The 25,623-nt window shown below is 42.2% G+C and overlaps 2 long non-coding RNA genes across 3 annotated transcripts in view; both read right to left on the bottom strand.

The window, feature by feature from the left end:
- Positions 1-25,623, bottom strand: part of LOC122458752 — a 307,345-nt gene that overhangs the window by 58,105 nt on the left and 223,617 nt on the right. The gene's annotated exons all lie outside the window — the stretch shown is intronic.
- Positions 1,454-10,234, bottom strand: LOC119851417. 2 transcript variants are annotated; one of them, XR_005291244.2, is made up of 3 exons: positions 9,003-9,771; positions 7,205-7,304; positions 1,454-3,197 (listed from the first exon to the last, which is right to left on the bottom strand). It is a non-coding gene; the product is annotated as an uncharacterized LOC119851417 (long non-coding RNA). The 2 variants fall into 2 exon arrangements; XR_005291243.2 differs by lacking the exon at positions 7,205-7,304 and having other exon boundaries at positions 9,003-10,234.

Raw genomic sequence — 25,623 nt, 5'->3', positions numbered from 1 at the left:
GAATGGGAATGCCATTCAAGAAGGTAATGCACAGGCTGCAGGAGAAAGGATGTGCTCATTCTGCAGGGACACAAGAGGTTGAGAGCCTGAGTTTGGGGTTGGGGGAACAGGCCAAGATAACAGCTTGATCATGTGGTCCCTCTGAGCCTGCAGCAGACGTAAGAATTGTCCATCACCCCAAGGGAGGAAGCAGAGATTCCTTTAGATATCATGGGTTTATATCCAACACTCATGGACTGATTGCTCTTTTAATGATTGTGGGGTTTTATACATGCTAATTAAGGTGTTGGGCTAAATCTCTGTGTTGGAGGGATTCCTGGGTAAATTCCTGTCTTCCCAAAGTTTGTAAGAATTTGGAACAACCAAGGAGAGATTGGCTATGCTCTAAAAATAATAATAAAAAAATGATAGGGAAACTGCTGCTGCACAATTGCTGAGAGAAGCCAGGACTTAAAAAGCCAATTAGAGTCTAGAGATTGGAGGGATAAAACTGAGAAATAGAAGTCTGAGAGGAAACTGATGGGTGATTGGAGAAAAAAAAACAAACAAGTGGAAAGTGAAAAGAGAAGATGGGGGAGGGAATATTATAGCAAAGAGGACCGAACTAAAGTTTTGAAGAAGGGAGAGGAAGAAAGAGATAAGATGTCAGAAGCATGGGATATTACCGAAAGTAAAAAAGCAATGAACAACGAAAGGAAGGAGTTGGTAAAGGATATTTTACTCAGAGTAAGAATGGTTTAGATTCTTGTAATGAAAGCAAACCCTAGCAATAAAATTCCAGTTTCTAAAGATCCATAGTTTTTCTCTCTGAATCCTGCCCTGTACTTTACTCAGATGGTTCCAAAGCTTCTTAGAACTGCAGCTTCCTTGCAGATATTTTAAGACTTGGTGGCTCTCAACAACCAAACATTTTCTTGTTATTGTGTTTATGGACCCAGGACACTAGATTCAAGAGGGTACTAGATTTTGGATGGTTTGCAACTTTATTCAACTACATACAGTTAGTTTAATTATATAATCCAATCTAAGCCAAGTTTTTAAACTACACTTTGAAAATTTAGCTTTTTGGGGCTTATTCAGACTCAACCTAAGATTTGAGAGAAGAATGGGCCTGGTTCAAATTGCAAGGTTGTGCAATGTTGGTTGAATCTCAGAGAGCACCAGATGCAAGTTGTTTTCCAAGTTTAAATGATTTCTATGTTTAGTTTTCACAGAAATTATTGAAAACACAGACTCACCAAGATAACTGGAAGTGAATGAAAGCAGCACTTTCATAGCTGTGTTGCCTCAGAGGGGAAAAGGTCACTCTTAGAATAAATCAAGTGTGGTAGAGGGAAATAAAATGGATACCCCTTTTTCTCAGAGGTGCAGATATGACCCACTCTGGTATCTAATCACCCAGTGGACCAATACCCCAGGTGCGGTGTGGTGTATAATAAAGAAGACACATAAGTAAGGTGAAAGCAAAAGGTGTGTGTATTAGGGATAAGAATACAATTGATAGGGAAGGGGGAAAACCACAAACACAAACCGGTATTACAACCAACAGTGACAGGGACTTCCAATGGGACAAAGCCCAGACCCAGACAAATTCCTCCCTTGGCAAAATACCCTATAAATAGAGATTGGATTTCTTTCTACTTAATCTATGTGCTGAATTGTGTGCGATGGTGATGCTCAAGACCTTAACTATCGGGGTAGTGGAAAGCAAGCAAGGAGGAACTCCGAGGAGTCCAACGGATGGATGGTGATCTCTGTGGAAGAGAAGCCCTCTGGAGATGGAACAGCAGGATAAGGTAAGTGTTGAAGGTCTTCTCTGGTGTCTTCGGGATAGGCGTCACTCTCGTTGATATGGTCGGAACCATGATGAGACCTCTACTGCACCGCGTACAGGATGCTGCTCAGATGGACAGCCTGGCATCCAGGCAGGAGTCAGTCTTTTATAGATGTTAAGGTGGGAAAAATTGGACCATTCCAAATAGCAATGCCAAGCAAGCCTGAAGTGATAGAACCTTCAAGGATTTGGGCAGGAAAAACAGACTGTCCAGAGCCCAAAAGGTGAGAAAATCCAGTCCTGACCAGTTGGGGCTAGCTTTGATTCTGTGCCCCTGAGGTAAACAAGGATGGAGTTCTAAGTCAGATGTCACAGACTCCATTTTGTATTTCTTTTTTCAGTTATCCCAACAGCTTCATCGCTGAATTCTTTGTACTCTCCTTTAACAGAAATCCAGAATTTGTGGTTAGATTAGAAAACTTGATCTTCAGCATCTGATCACTTGACAATTCAAAGAGATTTTCTTGAGCAGAGATAATTAAGGTAGGAATGGAACCAACTGTTGCCACAGTGGGGTTTTGAATGATCCAGTCAGGAGCTAGACATTCGTGTTCAGCTCCAGCAAAATATTAGTCAAAAGTCTCTCTTCACACAGTATACTAGCCCAATGTGTGTTCATTGCCTCGAGTTTTATAAAATTAATTTTAACAACAATGTTGAGGGCCTCATGTACTTCAGGTTGCAACTGCTTCGATGCCAAAGCTTGGTGATGAATTATGCAGTGTGTCCAAATTGCTGCTGGTACCACTTTGTTTACTTGTGCTGCAACTTGTTCTTTCCTGTCATAGCTACTGCTCCATCAGTGCATAGCCCCACACATAGCCCAATTAAGACTTTCATGCACTATAAATTTATCAGTGGTCTTGAATATTTTTGGAAAATAAAAAGTTTTTCCACTATTGTAACTGCTTTGACAAATTTCACGTAACACAGAAGCTGAGCCATGTTGACTATGTCTGAGAACTCATCAAGCTGCACTGCAATATACTGATTTTTCTTAGCTTGTTCTATCAGCTGGTCCTGGATGTTTTCTGCTAGGTCATCAAAAGATTGAGGGATGGTATTATTTGATGTAGGAATAGTTTTCAGTGCCTTGGCTCCTTGTTTCCCCATTATAATTCTACAGATGTCTTTTGCTGCTGGAAGTAGAAGGCATGTGCTTGTTTGCCATTTGCAATTTGCGTGGCTACAACATATGATGTTTAAGGCTTTTTGAGGCTACTGCTTTAGACGTGACTTTCTTTGCTACTTTAATTCTTATTTCTGAAGGAAAAAATTGTGGTTCTTGAGTCTGGATTTCCTGATGTTTGGTTTCTAAATGCATCTGTAGTTTCCTTGGCTTCATATTTTCATTTACTAACACCTGAAAACAAATGACACGTTATGGCTATGGACTTTCCACAGTAATAATGACACAAAAGTCCAAACAATTTAACTATCGTTGTAATGTCTACTTTTCTTTCTTTTCAGTTTTAAAAGCATTTTCTTCTTCAGTCAAATGTTTGCTAAACATAGGCTTAGCACTTGGTAAAAACTGTCCTGTTGTAAAGATAAGACGCACCTGTGTCTCAGTCTGCCCCCTTCCCCTATCTGCTAGGGCTGCTGCTAGAGACTAGAGACTTCCTGTTGAATACTTCCCCTGCAGGGAGTCTCTGCAGAAGGCCCTTACAGGAGCTGAGGGCACAAAAAGATTCCCAGTGCTAGCAGCAGTAGCAGACCCATAGATAAAACAGGTGAGTTTTAAACCTGATTTAAAAACCTCTTAATCAGGCATGAACCTTTCCTGGTTCCCAGTTTGGGAAGCACTGTTTTACGCTACAAAGAAAGCAATAGACACATCTGTTGGCTCTTTGACCTTTATATTTCAAATAAAAGTATGTTTCACCTGAATACTGCTGGGGGGAGGGGAGACAGTGTAACAGAGGGAGAGGTTTTGGAGGAATTTTGTCAGTTTCAATGGCAGCTATGGCTGGTCAGTACCTTTTGAAAATCAGGTCACTTATTGAGAAAAATAAATTTGGATTTAGGAGACTGTCTTTAGGCACCTACTGATAAGTTTAGCCTTGACTTTAAGACTTCACAAATTTCATTGAGCTGTTTGCCAGAGATGTCATTGCTGGTGAACAATCCTTGATAGGCTCACAGGATAAAATAAGGTCTGCTGGTTTTTTTCCTTTTAGCTTTTGTCCAGCTTGCATTACTGCTTCAAGCTGGATTGTTGCGATTGCTTTAGTGTGGCAAAGAGACAGCTCACATCAACAGTCAGAGTTCAGGTCCATAGTTCTGTGCACAAGCAGCAAGTCAAATCCACACCAAATAAAGACAGTGGGTGAAGGGAAGGTTCCCCCACAGGAACATTTTGGTGACTTAGGTCTGGAAATAAAAATGAGATATGGGGGTGTGGAAGCAGCTGCAGCTGGGGAAAGGCAGAAGATGAGTTATTTTATACATATGTGCTGTATTAATGATCATGACTCATTAAGGCATGAGAATCTGCAAATGGGAACTAAAGAGCAAAGGGAAAATCATAGGTTTTATTATTATTTTTTATTTAGATTTCTATTGACTTTTCTTTCAAAGTCTCACTAAGCAGATTTCTTGATCGCAAGCAATAATGGGATTGTTCAAGTCACTCTGGGATTTAACGGTGATTATATATAAAAGTTGTCTGTAATAAGAAAGGTTGGTAGGTTCAGCAGAGCAGTAATGGAACACAGTTTGAAGCCAGACCAGCTTAGTAATGACTGAAAGTTACCACCACCATATAGCGGTTGTGCTGATCTGTTTGTGTTTGGCGGTTGCAGTTCCCTATGGCCAGGTGTTCACATCACAAAATCCAAACCCACAATTCACACCCTTCTTGGCAGTCTTTGTAGAGAAACCACAGATAGAACGGACATGGGAGTGCAAATCCTGCACTACAAAGTGCCTGCTTTGCATTGCCCCACCTTCAGGCGGAGCAGTCTTAAATTCAGCATTGACAGCAACAGAAGCATCAGTGTAGGGGGATCCTCTGATAGCATGGCTCCTTTGTCGCTCAGCATGGAAGAAAGGAGAATGTCCTACACTTATGTCTTGCCGATCACTGGGTACAGTATCGGTCCCTTAGGCTATTAGGAGCCACTGCAACTTAAGGCAGCCTTCAGATTGCTCTAATTTATGCATCCCACCAGCACAGGATCTGGAGGCCACAAAGGTACTTTCAGGAACATATTCTCCTCTGTACACTGTAATGCTTCTTGGCGGTAGCTGAGGATAATGGCTGGAGGATAAACTACTTCTTACCACTAAAGGACAGGGTTGAGGCACTGTGGTGGGGTTCTGTAGTGAAGCAATATAGGGCAGCCGGTACTGCCCATGTCTTTGCTTTATCTGTTCTGGGGCTAGGAAGAGCATCTTTCCTCACTCACTTTTCACAATTTTATATTATAATAAATTTAGGCTGGTTATTCTGGGTACATTTGGACAAAAGAGAACAATCTATATCAAAAGAAGGACTGCACAAGACCACTAATTTTCTTACTAAGCATTTGTCTATGGAAATAGATATTTCCATATTTCATCAAGAGTGAAGGGAAACACAGATTTTCCATGTAAATAACTGGAAAATTCTACCCTCTGGGTAAAAATCATCATTTTGCAGCTGAAAACAGTCTTGTGAAAAAACGTTAATGAAAAATGTTTTGCTTTTTGGCAAACAAATCTGAAGCCCCTTATTTGGGGTTTGAGCCTGTCCTATTTAAGTTGATCGAAATATTGGGAGCAGGATTTCTCTGAATTCAAATATTTTAAATAAAGTAATAAAAGGACTCTTATTCCTGGAACTTTGTCTAAGTGCTCTAATAATGCATGGTGATGTGTTTATGCTTCATGTGGTGACATTAAGGCCAGGGAAAGTTTTATAGCCACTGTTCCTGCTAGGGGGAAAATGGGTCTTAGTGTGGCAAGCCCAAGTGTTTTCCTGAAGCCTTATTCCACTGAACAGCTTGTGTGTCTGTATTGACTTGGTAGTCTAGTCTCCCATTGAGGATCCACAGTTCTTTGAAATACATGTTGCAATAAACCCTGCAGGAAAAATCTTTGTCATATTTAATCCAGAGGGAAAGCCTCATATTAATCCAATGAGGTTTTAAAAGAGGTTTCATTATTAATAAATACTAAATAGATGGTGCCTTTCATCTGCGGACCTGAAAGCACTTTACAAATGAAAATTTATTAAATCTCACTCAACCCTGGCAAAATTCTGTAAGTGGATATTCCATATAAATTGCTATACTATGCTCATCTGTAGTGCTTTGAGCAACATAACATACATATGACTGGTTCTCTCATCCTTGCTCCAGGGGTTGAAGTGTGTTTTGTTGGGGTTTGTTTTGGTTTTTTAAAATATACACACTTCTTCAATCTGACCTTCTCAAAAATAAACATGGAGAAGTGTGTGCTTGGAGTGGAAGGTGGAGAGATTTGTGATGGGCCTTAGTTCCTACTGGAATTTGTTCTAGAATCTCCGACCGGCCCGCAAGAAAGCTGTGTTTTCTGCATAGACAAGATCGATAAACGGGGTCACAAAGACCTTAAGTGACCTATACTGGGTCATAAATCAAATTGATGTGGCGGAGTTGGAACTCGTATCCAGGATTTCCAAGTTCTCAGCTCTAACCATTAGACACACAGCCCACATCTTAAAAGTGCATATTAAATCATAGCATCAAATGGGAAAGGAGAAGGCGGCCAAGGAGAAAGGGTGTCTTCTGAATTGGTCTCATTTGATCCATATTTCACACTTCTATAGCACCTTCCTTCAGAGGATTGCAAAGCACTTTCCAGCACAAATAGTACTGAAAGAAGTCTTATGACATTGCTGTGATATTCTGTAGATCTAGATTATCTTTATTTTTTTTTCAGGTAGGGAAATCAAGACACATTATTAGGCTGTGACATCCTGGATTTTAATGAAAGTTGAGGGTACTGAATATTTTACATCACCACTTCACAAGACTAGGATTTATGGTTACAATAAGCAAAGCGCTTAATTTTGCCCTTAGCTTGCACCTACTCCTCTGGCCGCTTTGCATGAACCTCGCTGATGCAAATGGGCCGTAGGGCAACAATGGATCAGGCTGAGAGTATTGGGAAAGAAACTCTGTGCCCGTCTCTGGACACAGGATACCATACAGAAGATGACAAAATAGGTCAGCTTGTAAAAAACCAAGATAATGTAATCTAGTTGTGAAAGCGGAAGACATTGTCAGAACTCTGAGTTTTTATTCCCAGCTCTGCTACTAGCTTGCTGTCTAATTTTGGGCAAGTGACTTAATGCCCCTTTGCTTCAGTTTCTCTCTATGTAAAATTATACTAATATTTACCTACCTCACAAGCATCTTGTTTGCTTGGAATTGATGCTCACTGTGCAAATCTGAACAGCATTTTCCCTTGTCATTCATCTCTTTAATTGGTGATGGGCTCAAACCTGAAAATTAATTAGTGTTCGCAAAAATCTTTGAGCTCATAATAAAAGTGCCAGGGATTATTATGCTGAAGAAAAACTGGATTTGTGCTCACCTCTTCTTCCATATGTACTTGTGTGGGATAGGAAGCATCACACTAGCACTATATTATCTGTGTAGTAGTTAGTGTTCTGCAAATTTATGCACAGCTACCTATCTCATTATCACTGCTGCAGTGAGATTGATATCTCTTGTATTATCTTCCTGCTCTGGTCGCCTATAAGATGTGTCTAGTAATAGTAAATGTTAGAGAGCTCTGTGTTATCCTGCTGTATTTTTAAGCCAAACTTCAGTCAGGTTCCTGATAATACTTGATTCTGCTTTTTCTCTTATTCATTTTTCAAATTGGTGATGGGCTCAAATAGAAAAATCTAGCTATGAATGTAGGGCCCAATCACCCACGAGATGTGTGCATTCAGCTACCACTGAAGTTAATGGAAGCTGTGGACAGGCCCCTCCTGAGATGACTGGATCCCTGAGGCCATATTCCCCCTCTTTCCTCCACAGGATAAGAGGCACTTCTAGTAATTCCCATGGGGGAAGACTACTTTTGTGTCCCAGGGAGGGATCATATGGCCCCAACCCCAAGCTTCATATCCAGTATATCCATTCAGCCCACTCGAATGATAGAGGTAATTTGCCAAAGGTAAAACCTCATCTGGGTTTGGATTTTGAAATTTGCTATGGTTTGGGAACTTCTGGTGTTCTGGTTCAGACTCATCTGTTTTATATCTTTTATAAATATAATTATTAAAATCTGGAAAAATAAATAGAGTACTGTGCAGTCTTGTCTGAGAGTTTTAAAAATTCTACTTCCTCCATCCCCCCACTGATCAATGTGGCCTGAATTTGTATTCTGATTTTGATAGCTGTGCAAGTTGTAGAAAAAGATATTTTTTTTTTAAAGTCCTGGAGTGGACTCTGTGCTCAGCTGCTGCAAGAGACTTTACTGATAGCTAATTTGTCTGTCAATAAACATGTATTATTTTCAAGTATATATTTTACACATTGGGGCTATTTGCTCCTGGAAGGCAGATGAACACCTCCCAGATCCTAATTGCAGGCCAGAATCTGGTTTCAAAATTATTTGCCAGCTGCCATTACTACTTTTATTTATTCACTTATTTTTACTGTTAATTCACAAACGTCTCCAATATTGATCCACACAGAAAAAGTTCACCTGTTAGCACATATCAAACTCCATCAAGCCAGTCCCCATCACCAACCTATTCAAGCATTTTGCAGGATCTGATCTCACTGGAACGGACACATCAAAATGGAGCTAAAATGTTTTTCATTCTCCTATTCTCCCCAACCAGGGAAGATTCCGATGGAGTGGAACCCATGTGCAGGGAAGGGCAGAATACAGGGAGACCCTAGAGAGGGACTGTACTTCCCAAGGCTATGGATTACAGCTTTGCAGGTGCTCCCTGTACCCTAGCAGGCAGGGGGAATTTACAGCTGGAGAACAGTCTGAATCCATGGTAGCTGCAGGGGTTCCAGCAATTGTGAGCAGTGGTCAGAGAGACTCTTTGCTACCCATCAGCAACCTGGGGAATTGGTGCTCCTTACTAAAGTTCCTCCTCCTGGTTGTTCCATTGTCATTATTAATTTAGTTTTATTTAAAATAATTATTAAATGTTGTAAAGGTTCAGACTCACCCAGCAGCACCTCCTGCTGGTAGTCATCAGGAATTAGCAGGTCCAGTCACTGGAGTGCCCTCTGCAGGCCAGTGATCCACCTTACCGCTGGCCCCCATGTCCCTCCCAGGACCCAGTGCCCCTTTCTCTGGGGTGCTGCCCCCCTGGCAGTACCCCCATACTCTCAGGTTCTGGGTCTCCCCATCCAGGGGAACCCCCACCCTCTAACCCCACCTCACCTCAGTCTGGGCTACTGCCAGTCCCCACTTAGCCTCTTGTATCAGGGACAGACTGCAGTGTATACACCACTCAACACAGTCAAGGGGGTTTTGGACCTGCTGCCTCCACCTACCCATGGGCTGCCCCTCTGCATCTATTCAGCCTGAGGTTTTCCAGGCCAGAGCTCCCAGCTCCTCTGACCCTTCCCCAGCCCTGCTCCAATCTAGGTGTCCTGCTTAGCACCTTGCAGCCAGGTGCTTCTCCCTCTGCCTGTAGAGGGAAGCTGAGAGGGTTCCTGGCTCACAGCCTCTTATAGGGGCCAGCTGGGCCTGATTGAGCTGGCCACAGCTGCGGTTGCTCCCTTAATCAGCCTGGGCTTTTTCGCACAGCCCCAGCCCTCTCCCAGGGCTGGCCTTATCCCTGTCAGGGCTGGAGCAGGTAACCACCCTGCTACAGATGTCCATTCCAATGGTACCTTGGCATCATAAACCAAACTAAGAATATATATTACATCTGATACTACCTTAAACCGCCCCCACCTGCTAGCAAACCAAACCCACCCAACTACTAAACCTCACCATTTGCAGTAAACTAAACCAAGGAGGTGTCTTGCATCACAGCCTGAAAGGAGGCAGCTACAGGCTCTGATAGACTGGCTGAGGAAATGCATTCAGTACAAACAGACCCTCTCTTGAGAGCACTCTGCCTCCAGCAATTTGCTTTTTATCCTGGGGACTGACAGCAGGCGCTCCCCAGCTGATTGCAAGTACTGTGATGGGATATAGGGTGAGAAGCAGTCTTAAATAGTGGTGCCCTAAATCATTTAGGGTTGGCATCTCTTGCTGGTTAAATTCATATATCACATTTTAATATCAATATATCAAGTTTTAATTAAAAATGATCAATTGCTGCCAGGCAAAGCTTTTTTTCCTAGGCATTTGGTTTACATGTTTACTGTGCTAAAAACAGTTACAAGCAGTCTGTGTAGCCCTCTGTTCACTGTGATGAAAACACATTCTCTAATGTCTGATGGTGCCTGCCACTGAGAGAGCATAAAAAGTACTATAGCTAGATGGATAATCAGACTTGATTTCTAAAAATCCTACACTCAGGGTTCAGTTCTGGCTTTTGGAACCAGAGATGGCTGGGGCTGTGTTGCAGCAGGAGAACCTGGTGCAGAATTCTGGACCACTCAGAGAGGTGGGGGCTCCCAAGCAACACACACTGCAGTCAACCTTTCACTGGTTCCAGTCCAGTGTGTTTTCCCCTATCTTTGCAGGCTGGTGCAGGGTAGGGAGTGACCATTGTCCCACCCTCCCAGGGGTGGCCCTAGACAAAATGGTGCCCCAGGCAAGCAGCATCTTTGGTGTCCTGCTTCCATTTGTTAAACTTTTTAATACCTTATTTTTTATTGCTTCTGTAGCCCATTTCAGGAGTTTATTGCATGATATGCATGCATGATTTATCCCTCTTATAGAAGATGATAAATTTGCATGCTAGGATCTGTAAATCTGCATGCTCAGTGCCAATTTTGCTGCCCCAAGCAGACACCTCCGAATTGCCGCTGCACCTGGAAGAGCAGCGGAGCTGCCGCTGAATTGCCGCCATGGGACACGGACTGCCGCCCCATTCTGAATGCCGCCCCAAGCACCTGCTTGGAAAGCTGGTGCCTGGAGCCGGCCCTGCTCAGTGCCCCCCCCCAAGCTCACCACCCCAGGCAGTTGCCTGGGTCGCCTGCCCCTAAATCCGGCCATGCTCCCTCCACTACTCTCCACCACTTTCAGCTAGCTAGTGCTGGGGTTGTAGTGCTCACCATCAAGTGATGCTGCTGCAGCAATTCCTTGGTACCGCCTAGTGATTACCTCACACTCCAGGTTGAAGGGTGGGTTCTTGATCAGGAAGTCTGACAGGTAGGCCTCCCCAGCTTGAGTGCTCTGTGGATACAGTATTACTCTTCAGTGCTCTAACTACCATACACACAAAAAACCTCCAAGCTTAAAAACAAAACTGTCACAGCAATATTATTTCTCCCAGAGGACTCAACGTAGCCCGAGCCTTAGACCAGGGAGGCCTCAAGGAGGGAAAACTGTTCACAAAGCTCCCCAATGAGCCTGCTATCACATCCCTTTAATCTATGGGGTACAATTTACCACTGTTGTCAACCAGCCAGTTCTGGCTAGCAATCAGATGGTGGGGTGAGAGCGAAGATACATTTATTTCTATCATTCTTTAGTAGAGCTGTGTGAATAGCAGATTTTTGAAAATAAAAAAAAATTACAAATTTTTTGGTGAAGTGAAAAAGTTTAAAACATGATTTTGTATCTAACAAAACATTTCAGCCTAAAACAAAATGTTTTCTTTGGTCTGATGTTTACCTCTTTAAAAAATAAAATTGAAGTAAAATTAGAAACAAAAAAGTAATTTTAAATTGAAAAATCAAAATGTGTCAATATCCTTCAGAAATTGTTTGTTTTTACCAAAACAACTTGGTGAATTTGTCCAAAAAAAAAAAATCACTCAGCTCTATTCTTTAGGGGCCTGATGCTACCTTGATTACCCCCAATGCACCGAGAATAAGTTTTTAGTGTTGGGTGGAGTTACTCTCATGAGTAAGTGCTACTCAACATGGGAAAGGAAGGCAGAACTGGGCCCTATGGTACAAATACATTTTTGGCTGCTGAGAAAAAACAAATGGAACTGCTCAGCAGCAGATGATCAAAGCATCGCCAACGATTTCTATAAAGAGCTGCAGCAGTGCTGTTTCCATCTAGTTTGTTTGCAGCCATTTAATTATTGCATAAGAATTTTCCTCCCTACCCCTCACACAAACATGTTGTTAAATCCGTTGATATTCTTTTGTTAGGCATTGGTGGTTTGCAGTAAAAGGATATACTCACAAGGCAAAACTACTTCATTGTCAGTTTTGAAAGGCACTCCTGTCCATCATTATCAAATATCTTAAGTGCCCATGTTCTGTAACATTCTGCTGCTACTTAGATTATGAGTCACTGGGTAATTTAGCCTTGCAAGGGATATTGTAGCCTTTTCTCCCCCTGTCTTTCCCAGAGTATGGATGCCGGTGGGAGACCTTCATTAATATTCACTGTAATGAATTTGTTTGCCCCCTTGGCCACTACATGGAATGCACACAGAAAGGGGGAAGAACACAGGGAACCTTCAGAATGTTTGCATCTGAGACAGAAACCTAGTTAAGCACCCCAAGCTGTTTCTGTCAGTCTAACAGGGCTGGCAAACATTTACCCTCTTCTTTGAGCTTTATAATCATGAATGCATTTGAAAGACGAGATAATTTTTTCTCACTGAGAAATGGTTATAAATATGGCTTGGGTGGATAATGCCACTCAATACACCAGTGTTAGAACTGGATCTGGATGCATATTAGAGTGACCCACTTAAGATATTTGTTGTTGTTATTGTTCAAAACCTCACATTCTACCTTTTTAGCCCATTGAGACTCAGCTACAACAGTCATATTTCATATTCATCTATAGGAACATCTGGCCCATGTCTAACATTTAATTTCCACACCATTAGAGTCAAACAATACATGTACATCAGTAGATAATGTAATGCATTATCACGCCAGGCAGAGAGCAGCAATTTATTAGCCCAATTTAAAAAAGCCTTCAGCAAAAAATAGTGCATCTTAATTCTTTTCAGATCCATGAACTACGTATTTTCCTGTAAAATGTAAAGGTATGGACTGTGACATGCATTTTCACTTTACTGCATATATTACTTTTTTTGTCCTTTAAAAAATGAAATATCAGTTCTCTGTACTAAAAAAAAAAAAGAAAAGTTCAAAACCAAGGTACAGTCATAATAATACAAAAGGAGAGATCACTCTAAGGAGAGGACAAAAGAAAGGAATGCCCTGGAACACAAGTAGAAGTGACCTTTCTTTCACAGAGAAGTTGTGATTTGAATTTAAAGATTGCTGAGAAATTCCTTGTCTGCATTTGAACAATCCATGGTCTTTAAGTGTATTTCAAGTATTTCCTATCCCTTTATTCTAAATAAGGATGTTTGCTAGATGTGAACAAAATTATCTAAACAAATAAAGAATCTATGCCAGCCCATAAAACATATTTAGGCACATTTCACTAATACCCTTCATTTGGTTAAAGACAGAGAAATTTGTCACATTGCCACAAGAGGGAAATTCACTTCCTCTGCAGAGGATCAGCACAAGGCTTATGCTCCACTTAATTTCCTCTTAAATGCTTTGAAGGGGTGTGAATTGCATCCACTCCTGATTAAAAAATCAAGATGAGCACCAGCCACAAAATTCAGATTTTGATTTGAGCTTTCCTAAGTTCAGGATCCAAGGTTTTTGTCCAGGCTCATGTCTCAAAAAATTGATATCTTTCCTGTCCAAAGAGCTGCATTCTTCTTTTCATAAGTGGATACAATGAGCATACACAGGAACCAACATGAACATCACTAGCCACAAGAAAGGAATCAACATGTTAGTAAATATGTTCTTCCACACAAAAAGGGCAAAACAAGCCTACGTGGCTTTTGTATCAGATTTAAGGAAAACCAAATAGAAAGAACAAATACGCAGTCTCCATGAGAATATGAATACAATGACTCAGTCTGAACTGCCATCCCCTGACAGGGAGTCAAACTTGTTAGGCCAGATCCTCAGTGAAAGTCAGTGTTGCTTCATTGAAATCTTGATTTACACCAGTTGATTATGTGGCCTCTTATATGTTATGGCATAATGCATAGAAATCAGAATGATAGACGTTAAAAGCTAACATAAAGAGCAGTCAGAGCCATAGAGTACTCTTGTAACAGTAGTTACATGCATCACATTTACCAACACTGAAAATGTACTGAAGGCCTTTGCATACTAAACACACACACACACACACACACACACACACACACAGACTATTATCTACTTGGAACCCAAGTTAAAGTAAGCCTTACACTTCTGAAAAGTTTTATCAGAAGGCTGACTTTCTGGAAAACACCCAGATAATATTTGATATAGCCCAAGACAGAGGATGTAGGATGCTGCCCATGCAAATTACATTCTATTTTTATTGCTACCTGTAAAAGTACAACATTAAGAAGGGAGCTCATATTATAAGACAATAAAAAGAACAGGAGTACTTGTGGCACCTTAGAGACTAACAATTTATTAGAACATAAGCTTTCGTGGGCTACAGCCCACTTCATCGGATGCATAGAATAGAACATATAGTAAGAGATGAGTTGGAAGTTACCATACAAACTGTGAGAGGCTAATTAGTTAAGATGAGCTATTATCAGTAGGAGAAAAAAACTTTTGAAGTGATAATCAAGATGGCCCATTTAGACAGTTGACAAGAAAGTGTGAGGATACTTAACTTAAGGAAATAGATTCAATATGTGTAATGACCCAGCCACTCCCAGTCTCTATTCAAACCCAAGTTAATGGTATCTAGTTTGCATATTAATTCAAGCTCAGCAGTTTCTCATTGGAGTCTGTTTTTGAAGCTTTTCTGTTGTAAAACTGCAATCCTTAAATCTTTTACTGAGTGGCCAGAGAGGTTGAAGTGTTCTCCTACTGGTTTTTGAATGTTATGATTCCTGATGTCAGATTCGTATCCATTTATTCTTCTGCATAGAGACTGTCTGGTTTGGCCAATGTACATGGCAGAGGGGCATTGCTGGCACATGATGGCATATATCACATTGGTAGATGTGCAGGGGAATGAGCCCCTAATGGCATGGCTGATGTGATTAGGTCTTATGATGGTGTCCCTTGAATAGATATGTGGACAGAGTTGGCAATGAGCTGTCAGGGTCCCAGGGTATTCTATCTGCTTCCCAAGATCCATAAACCTGGGAATCCTGGACACCCCATCATCTCAGGCATTGGCACCCTGACAGCAAGATTATCTGGCTATGTGGACTCTCTGCTCAGGCCCTACGCTACCAGCACTCCCAGCTATCTTCGAGATACCACTGACTTCCTGAGGAAACTACAATACATCGATAATCTTCCAGAAAACACCTCTGGCCACTATGGATGTGGAAGCCCTCTGCACCAACATTTCACACAAAGATGGACTACAAGCTATCAGGAACAGTATCCCCGATAATGTCACGGTAAACCTGGTGGCTGACCTTGGTGACTTTGTCCTCACCCACAACTATTTCTCATTTGGGGACAATATATACCTTCAGATCAGCGGCACTGATATGGGTACCCACATGGCCCCACAGTATGCTAACATTTTTGTGGCTGACTTAGAACAATGCTTCCTTAGCTCTTGTCCCCTAACACCCCTACTCTTCTTGCACTACATTGATGACATCTTCTTCATCCAGACCCATGGAAAAGAAACCCTTGAGAAATTCCACCATGATTTCAACAATTTCCATCCATCAACCTCAGCCTAGACCAATCCACACAAGCAGTCCATTTCCTGGACACTACTGTGCTAATAAGCGATGGTCACATAAACACCACCCTATACCGGAAACCTACTGACCTCTATACTTACCTACATGCCTCCAGTTTCCATCCAGACTACACCACATGATCCATTGTCTACAGCCAAGCTCTAAGATACAACCGCATTTGCTCCAATCCCTCAAACAGAGACAAACACCTACAAGATCTCTATCAAGCATTCTTAAAACTACAATACCCATCTGCTGAAGTGAAAAAACAGATTTACAGAGCCAGAAGAGTACCCAGAAATCACCTAGTACAGGACAGGCCCAACAAAGAAAATAACAGAACACCACTAGCTGTCACCTTTAGCCCCCAACTAAAATCTCTCCAGTGCATCATCAAAGATTTACAACCTATCCTGAAAAATGATCCCTCACTCTCACAGATCTTGGGAGACAGACCAGTCCTCACTTACAGACAGCCCCCCAACCTTAAGCAAATACCAGCAACCACACACCAAAAACACTAACCCAGGAACCTATCCTTGCAACAAAGCCTGATGTCAACTCTGTCCACATATTTATTCAAGTGACACCATCACAGGACCTAATCACACTAGCCACGCCATTGGGGCTCGTTCACCTGCACATCTACCAATGTGATATGTGCCAGTAATGCCCTTCTGCCATGTACATTGGCCAAACCAGACAGTCTCTATGCAAAAGAATAAATGGACACAAATCTGACATCAGGAATCATAACATTCAAAAACCAGTAGGAGAACACTTCAACCTCTCTGGCCACTCAGTAAAAGATTTAAGAGTGGCAATTTTACAACAGAAAAGCTTCAAAAACAGACTCCAACGAGAAACTGCTGAGTTTGAATTAATATGCAAACTAGATACCATTAACTTGGGTTTGAATAGAGACTGGGAGTGGCTTAGTCATTACGCATATTGAATCTATTTCCTTAAGTTAAGTATCCTCACACCTTCTTGTCAACTGTGTAAATGGGCCATCTTGACTATCACTACAAAAGTTTTTTTCTCCTACTGATAATAGCTCATCTTAACTAATTAGCCTCTCACTGTTTGTATGGTAACTTCCAACTTATCTGTGTATATATATCTATCTTACTATATGTTCCATTCTATGCATCCAGTGAAGTGGGCTGTAGCCCACGAAAGCTTATGCTCTAATAAATTTGTTAGTCTCTAAGGTGCCACAAGTACTCCTGTTCTTTTTGCGGATACAGACTAACACGGCTGCTACTCTGAAACCTGTCATTATAAGACAGTGTAGCTCTGTATTTTATACATTCAATTTCAAAATCAATCAAAGATTATGGAGCATTTTACATTTTATTTAGTTAACAGTATTTGTTGTTCGGTACAGAAATAACAGGCTTAACTTAGAAGTTTCTTATTGTGTTATGTAAGTAAGATGTTAAAACAAGTTACTTAACAGTTATTCTATATTTTTACACACACACACTGTCCTGCCTATACCAAAAAAGATCACTCACATTGTTGAGTTTGGTAAGCAAAAATTACCATGTAAATAATAAGGGATAATATTCAGGCCTGGTCTCTAATTGAGTGTGTCCACTTTTGTAAACTGTGGGCACTGCACTGGGCATATGAAAGCAGAAGGCAACTTAAGGCTATCTGAAAATTTGGCCCTAAATATTTAGTTTTCTATTTAAAGTAAAGTTTCTCCTCATGATTCAGTTATTCTTAAAATGGTATGTGTTTATAGATAGCATTTTATTTTTCAATTAAATCAAATCACTTGCTTCTTGCTACCGTTGCCATTATAGAGTGTTCAAAAGCAGAAAATGTTCATTGGCTATTTCTGAGGTAAAAGTAAAAATAAAGTCCCTTACTGAAATAGTCAATGAAAAATGTCTACAAATGACCCTGGTTGAGTCAACTGCAGGAACTTAAACTCTGACCTCAAAGCCTCAGTTGCTTGACTGAAGTACCTGAGCCCAGATCTTCAAAAGTGTTTAGGTACCTAGTTCCCATTGATTTCAATGGGAGTTAGGTGCCTAAATGTCTTTGAAGATCTAGGCCCAGGTCCCTTAGTAGAGGGCAGTAGCAAACTCAAACTACTATATGTGGTCTGACCACTAGTCGGGGACAAAGACACACACTGGGATGGGTTAACATAGATAAAGAGAGAAACTTTCACAATAAGTTATATGTTACAACTTATGGTTGGACATGAGACATATGTCTTTAGATAAGAATGTCATTGCAATTGTGGTAGGGATGGAAGATTCATTCAGCTTTCCATTGTTGTTCTTCTACCTACTTGATGTTCATAAGACAACACATTCAAGTAATAAGGTGTGTCCCCTAACTTTATGTATTCATATGTATAGGGTGAAACTCACTCAATATAAGTATATGTATCATTTAAGCCCTATCTTGAAATGAATTTCACTCCCTGTGTACTCTTTTGAATGACACTCTCCCTTCCTTCTTCAAACTTCCACTGGTTACAGTGGTCAGAGCCCAATTCCTCAGCTCAGATAAATGCAAAATGATCTGACTTTACAAGGAGGATCCTGACTCTTTTTCTTGAGGACATCCAGCATCCTGCTGACAGTGCTCTCATGTTGAGAAAAATAACACATGCCAACGCTGTCACTGGCAAAGGAAAACATGGGAAACAGCAAAAACAGGATCCAAGTGATGGATCCCCCTCCACAGCCAAACAGGCCACTGTTGTTCTAAGAATAAGAAGGGGCTATGTGATCAGAAAGCATTTAAGGTTTAGAGAATGTAGTTATTGGTATGTGTCCTATAAGAGAGAGAATAATCCTCTCATCGGTCAAAAGGGTCATCTGCCCTGTCCCTGAGCTCTGTTTTCCAGAAGTTTCTATTTTGCATGATTTATTCATTAATTTCAGGTTGCTGTTTTGGGCTGGATTTGCATTTGATTTTCAAAAAAGAAAAGAAAAAAGTAAAGGTGGAGCAATAACCTCTGAAGTCAATGCATACCAGTCCTGCCTTTCGTAACCCTGATCCATGCCATGTAACTGGGACAGGAAACTAAAGACCAAATCTCTTACCTGCACTGTTGTCATGTCAGACTTTAGTACAGATACACTCTGCCATGAAAATCTCTGCCCTAGTATCGCCCTTGGAAGCAGGTAGCTTATGCTTAGGTACCTGCGTATCTTGGGGGTGGGTGGGGGAGGTTGGGGTAGGGAGGGAAAGACAGAGAAAAGGTGCTTGAGTTAAAGCTGCCGCAGGGCACCAGCAAGTTACGGGTTGGTGGGTTTTACAAGACTACTTACTATGCTATTCAATTAAAAAAAAAGCAGTTACCATAGCAACACCCACATCTAATGGCTCTTATGCTACCTCTGAGATGCAAAGCACCTTCTTACAGAGATCCATTGACCAATACAGCATGTCGTGGGAAGTTTTATGCTTCTAGCACTGGTTTAAGGGGGAGAAATGTGTGTTCCAATAACCAGACATATTTATATCCCCAGGTTGTAATATTAATTTGAAACAAATTGTTTTGGTTCCTTGAAATCTATTTTCATCTCATTACCATTTCCTTTTTAGTAGCTGCGTTCTTATTTTTCAATGATTGTCTGAATAATATTTTATTAAATACAGCAAAAGGTTTTCATGTGGGAGCTGTGTACCAGGTCCAAATGGTAGCTAGACAGTATCTAGCTGTTTGTCTAACTCATAGGTAGGAAATGCCACCATTTTGTCACAACTGAGCCACCCTGGCACAGTGGAAGCCAGGAGGTAGGAATATTCTATGGAATATATTTTGAATTTGTCAGCGGTCAATATTGCTTTGTATTCCTGAAAAGACACTAAGGCACAATTTTGATTTGTCTTGCTTGGGGTAGGAGTGAGGGGCCAGAAGTCTCTTTCCTCTCCTCATGTATCAGTGGTGCAGAATTCAGGCAACACAACCCCTTGACATGGGAAGAACCAAGCTAACGTGCCTGGAGGCAATCCGTAATTCCAAGAGCTGTTGTCAGCTGGCTGGGAGTGAGGGGGCAGCTAAGCCCCAGCATGCCATCTCCCCACCTATGCTCCCCTCAGAGGAATATTCAGTTGTTAGCAACAAATACTCCAGAGGCGTACCCACACTGTTTCTGGACAAGCAGTAAGGAGTACAGCATGCTCTCCCAATCCAGTACAAATCACTTTCCCAATGTGTGGTATGTTCCTGGGCAGTTCTCCTCTGTGCAGACAGGAATGAATTCTGTCCTATGCAGACCTCAGGGGAGCCTGGAAGGGATATATGTTCTGCAGAGCTTTTTATTTCAACTTGGGCAAACAGGATAGCTTAGAGATCCTCTGCTCAGTGGCTCCTGCCCACCCCCCCATCTTTCTTCCTCCCCAATATTTGACCATTAGCATTCAAAAACATAAAGAAGGAAAGTACATCCTAGATAACTTGCAATTTGTAGCCTCTTAACTGTATTGCCTGGGAGGGGAGGAAATGTAAGTTTGTTAAAAACCACATCATCTTTCAGGAACCTCTTTCCCCCACCCCCCACCATCTCATCTACTGATTAAAACAGGTAGTTAAAGAGCTAGACAAAGATTCATCCCCATCATCATGAGATTTAGATACAGACTATCTAGATTCATGTTTTATATTATTACTGTTAGTGCAATACTACCCAAAATCTCCACGTTTAGAAATACATAACTAATATTGGTTCTGTGTTATTTTTCCAGAAATACAGGACTCCATGTATTATTTGCAAGCTCCTAAATTTTAATTACCCCCAAATTAAGATAATTGGAAAGATATATGGCGAGTGAAACCAAGCATACGTTAAAAATGTCTAAACAGTTTTACCTGGGAAAATGAACAGAAACATAAATTGCTAACATTGCATATTTAAAAATTCAACGGCGGGCTAAAATTATCATTTGCATTAATGTATTCTGAAATATGAATTATTAAGTAATTCACATTGACACAACAAAAGCCAGATTGGAGAACCTAGTTTAGCCTGAAGCATTCTGCATCCTTTTCTTCTCAGTCTCTTCTAAATACTGCTAAAAATATAAAGGGAATTTTTCTAATTGGAAAAATGAATACACAACACCTGTATGAAAAACACATCTTCACACCGCCTTTCTAAAAATGCTCATCAAACAAATGCAATTCAAGTATTTGATACTATTCAAATCTTCCCCAGCTTTCCCTTTTTCTTTTTCCTTTTTAACCCCTTTGTATTGTGTACCCTTTTAATTTTTTTTCCTTTGCTTTGTATTCCATGGATTGCTTTTTATCACTCAGTTCTTTAAATACAGTTCCATTGTGTCAAGGTCAAGGAAATGACCTGCCACAAGAAAGAATGGAGATATAATGCACATGCAGTGCTGTAAGATCAGCCTTTGCAGTGGAGGGGCTGCCATGTAGTTGGCCCAGTAGCACAACAGCAGCAGAATATAGAACTGCCAGACAGTGGGCTGAGGAGAGCTCTCTCTCCCTGGGGCCAGAGATCAGTGTGAGTCTTTCTTTCATTTATACAGCGTTACAGTAGAGGGGAGAAAGAGGCAAGCAACTCAGATACCTTATAGGGTCTGAGCCAGCAACACCCTTATTCACAAGATTAATACTTATTCCCATGAGCAGTCCCTTTGACTTGCATGAGTAAGGATTTCTCATATGTAGGAGGTATTCCAGGATTGGCTCCTAAATTTGCATCGATCAGGATCCTTTTAATTGAGAGCCTTTTTTTTCTTTTGCATTTTACTGAGGCAAATTCTACATTCATTCTGCCTTGATTTATACAACATGCAACCACACTGAAGGCAACAGAGCAGTACAGGATGTAAATTAGAACAGAATTTGTCCCCAGGTAGTTAAGTTATCCCATTAGCAAAAAGCGGTAATGTCTGTATAGGAGGTGTTTCTGAAGTACTAATCTCAGACCAGTGGAGGCACTTGAGCTAGTACCTCCTTTGTTTAAAAGAGAGGGTGTTGCTGGTAGGGCATTCTGTGAGATGGCTCATCAGCTTTACAACCTGCTCCTCTCCCTTTAGCTGGCCAAATCTCACATTTTGCTATTAAGGAAACAGTAGTCATGAGGTGAGAGGTAAAGGTCTCTCCAAGATTAGAAATGGCTGAGAGAGAGAGAGACAGCAACAGCAGAATTTAAAGGTCAGTTTTTAACATAGCAGGAGGGTAACAGTGGGGTTCCCTGTGCCGAACACTGTAAGAGGGCAGTGGTAGTATCTGGGCACTCATTTGGCATTTTCAAAAGCACTTAGAAATCCCTATGTATTACTCAGCCAGCTGCACAACTAAGCCAGGAGGTGCAAGTTCAGTCACTGAGGCAGCAGCTACTCATTGCTTGCGCTGGGCACCACACACATATGAGAGCTTCATTCCAGACTAATTTAAAAGACTTCCAAACATACAAGTTCTGGGTGTGTGAAAGAGGGAGAGAGACAGATGCAGACGGATACAGATGGAGAGAGAGGAAGTAGTAGTTAAGGAGGTATCGGGATAGGGCAGTGCTGGAAAGGCACCCCAAACCACTTTCTTTGAGTAGACCCCGCAAGTGATTTGCCCAAGATCAAACAGCAAGTGGCAGAACCAGGGCTAGTAGCCAAATTCCCTGATTCCAAATTCTATGCTTTAACCACTAGCACCTGCTTTTCAAAAGTGCTGAGCTCCCACAGCTCCAGTGATTTTTCAGTCAGAGGGAGCATAGAAAATCAGATCCCAGATGAGATGCCTTTTCACAAAAGCTCCTCATTAGGTTTGGAAGAAATAGATTATTATTATTGGTAATGGTAGGTAAACATTGACTTCATCTACACACACATAAACGGATGGTGAAAAAAAATCCAGTGACAATAACTGAAATTTACAGCTAGGCAAAGTAAGAAAAATGCTGCTTGAGAACTTCTTCAAGTTTGATTTAAGGATCTTTGCTTTGTATATTTTGACATGTGATGCTGACAATTTTGTGTTTTTAATGGCTATAAAGCTTTGGCTCTTTTAATCTCATTGTCTACGGTCATTAAATAATGGTCTGATCCTCTCATTGTCTGATAGCCCACCATAATTTCTCACACCTGTGAAAACTTAAATTGATAAAAATTGAAAAAATGTTTAAAATCCATAATTTTATGCAACTATGAGCAATTAAATGGATAAAAATAAACATTGATATTATACATTGAAATTAGAAAATAAAAATCAAATTCTGCCAAACCTACTCATCATTCATAAATGCCACCTCTATACTGTTTTCTGTGTAACACCATGGTCTATAAAGGGAATTTTTAGTATTACTCCTGGATTCATACTGCAAAACGCTTTCTGAAACGATGAATTTCCATTTGTGAGTATAGATTTAGTCCGACTCACTGTCTTTGTTTCTGTTTTGCATTCACAATAGAAAAAAAATAACCAGAAAAAGCTCTATAGCCTTATTTCTGCAATAATTAATTTCAAATACAAGGTAGTTCACTGCTCTGGGAAAAGTGACACTGAAGGACTGATGTGTAATTATATCTATGTATTATGCATACATAAACACACATACACATCTCTTATTGAGATTTAGTAAAGAGCACGCGCGCGCACACATATATGCACAAGGGCATGTGGTATTTCTCCAGACCAAGAAACACAGGTCAGTAAATAAGTTGGCATGGAATCATTAGGAACATAGGAACTGCTACAACCGATCTGACCAGTCATCCTTCTGATCCAGTATGCTGTCACCAACAGTTGTCAGTTTCAGATGAGGTTCAAGAAATCCTGCAGTAAGCAGTTATAGGTGACTTGCTCCCAGGGAAAGTTTCTTCCTATCTTCCCCTTCTTAGAAGTTGGTTTAATCCCTGAGGCAAAAGGGTTTATATCTGTCCCCAAAATCTTGTAGGTTATTTTAATTTACTATTATAACTGGCTATTCTTATTAGCCATGTAAGTGTCTAATCTTTTTTTAAACATTAAGTTCTTGGTCTCAGTGGTATCTTGTAGCAATGAGTTCCACAGGCTAACTGAGTGTTGTGTGAAAGAGTATTTTCTTTTATAAATTTTGAATTTTCCCCCTTTATAATGTTCGCTGGTTCTTTTATTATGATGAGACAGGGTGAATAGAAGTTCCTGATCTATCCACTCTATGAACCATTCATTATTTTGCTTATTTTCATCATGTCTCCTCTTATTCATCTCTCTCTCAGTTAGGCAGTCCATCTCTTCAATCTCTATCTAAGAGTTTCTCCATGTCTTTAACCATCTTGTCACCTGTCTCTCAACCACTTTTGATTCTGCCATATTCTTTTTGAGATAACATGCACACAGCTGAATGCAGAATAGACTATATGCCTGATAGAGGAAACTGATGTAGAAGATTCCAAAACAAAATGTATATTTGAACATGATGGTGGAAGGTAATTTACACTCTAAAAATATAGGACCTAATCTGGCAACCCTCACCCATGTGAGCTGTCCTTGCTCAAACAAATAGTCCTGTTCTGGGAACACTTGTTTCAGTATGGACTGTTCAGGTGGGGTGCAGGAAAATCCGAATGTGTTTAAAATGTGTCTTGATTCATATCACTCTGAACCAGACTCGGCACTTTACATGGAACCAGTGGTGAGCTGGAGCCAGTTCGTGCGAACCGGTTGTTAAATTTAGAAGCAGTTTTAGAACTGGTTGTTAGGGCTCCCTGAGCTGCCAGCCAGGGAGGCGCCTCCGGCCCCTCCCCCGCCTTCCCCCCCTCGCAGAGCCTCAGCATGCCGCGCCGCTGACGCCAGCGCTCTGGACTGCTCCTGGACAGCGGGGGGGGGGGGTAGGCAGTCGCCACCCCAGAAAGTCCCAGCTCGGCTGGGGCAGCCCCCCAGGCCAAGGGGGCCCCGACTCACGGCGCTAGGGAGAGTGCATGGTGTAGGGCTCAGTGTTATAGAAGGGGGCTGTTGGAGACAGGGCGGGCTCTAGGCACCGGCAAAACAAGCAGATGCTTGGGGCAGCACATTTCTAGGGGCGGCAATCCGGCACTGGCCATGCTGCCCCTCGAAATGTGCCCAAGCTTGCCTCCGGTCTGCCTCCGCCTACTCCCCTGAGCGCACTGCCGCTGCTCCGCTTCTCCCCCCTCCCTCCCAGGCTTGCCGCACGCCAAACAGCTGTTTCGTGCAGCAAGCCTGGGAGGGAGGGAGGAGAAGCCGAGCAGCAGCGTGCTCAGGGGAGGTGGTGGTGGTGGTGGAGCGGAGGTGAGCTGGGGTGGGGAGCGGTTCCTCTACCCCCCCGTTACTTCCTGCGCTCCCCCCCACCTCCACTCCGCCTGCTCCCCTGAACATGCTGTCTCTCCCTTGCCTGAGAGGGAGGGGGGAGAAGTGGAGCCGCGGTGTGTTCAGGGGAGCAGGCAGAATGGAGATGAGCTAGGGCAGCGGGTTGCGGGGGGGGAGCCGCAGGAAGCAATGGGGGAGGGAAATGCGATATGTCCAGGGGAGGAGGCGGGGCCGGAGATTTGGGGAAGGGGTTGGGAAGGAGCACGACAAAAAAGCAGGGGCGGCCAAAAAAGTTTTTGCTAGGTGCAGCAAAAATCCTAGAGCTGGTGCTGGTTGGAGAAGGGGCTCAGTGCTGGGGGTGGTGGTGCATGGAACATACCGTTTGGGGGGCGTGGGGCTATGGAAGGGCTGTGGGGCTCCGCATCCTGTCTCGGGGCAGAGGCCGGGCTGCGGCTAATACCTGTGCTGAGCAGCCATCTGGGCAGCCGCTCCGGGGCCCCGTGCACAGAGGCTGATCCAATGCCGCCTCGCTCAGCAGCCGTGGCCAAGCTCCATGCTGCTTCCTGCCCGGCCCAGGAAGTGCGACCAGCTGCGCTGGGCAGGGAGATCAAGCACCATGTGACTGGGTGCTGTGTAGGGCCGGGGAGCCAGGCCCTTGGCAGCAGCAGCCTCCTGGGCAGGGCCGGCTGGTGCCATGGCTGGGGGCTGCCTTTGGCGTGCTGGGGTGAGCCCCTCACAGTCTCTCCCACTCCT

Source organism: Dermochelys coriacea, chromosome 2 (genome assembly GCF_009764565.3).
Source record: "Dermochelys coriacea isolate rDerCor1 chromosome 2, rDerCor1.pri.v4, whole genome shotgun sequence".
NCBI classification, from domain to species: domain Eukaryota; kingdom Metazoa; phylum Chordata; order Testudines; family Dermochelyidae; genus Dermochelys; species Dermochelys coriacea.
This window is presented reverse-complemented; position numbering and strand designations above follow the sequence as displayed.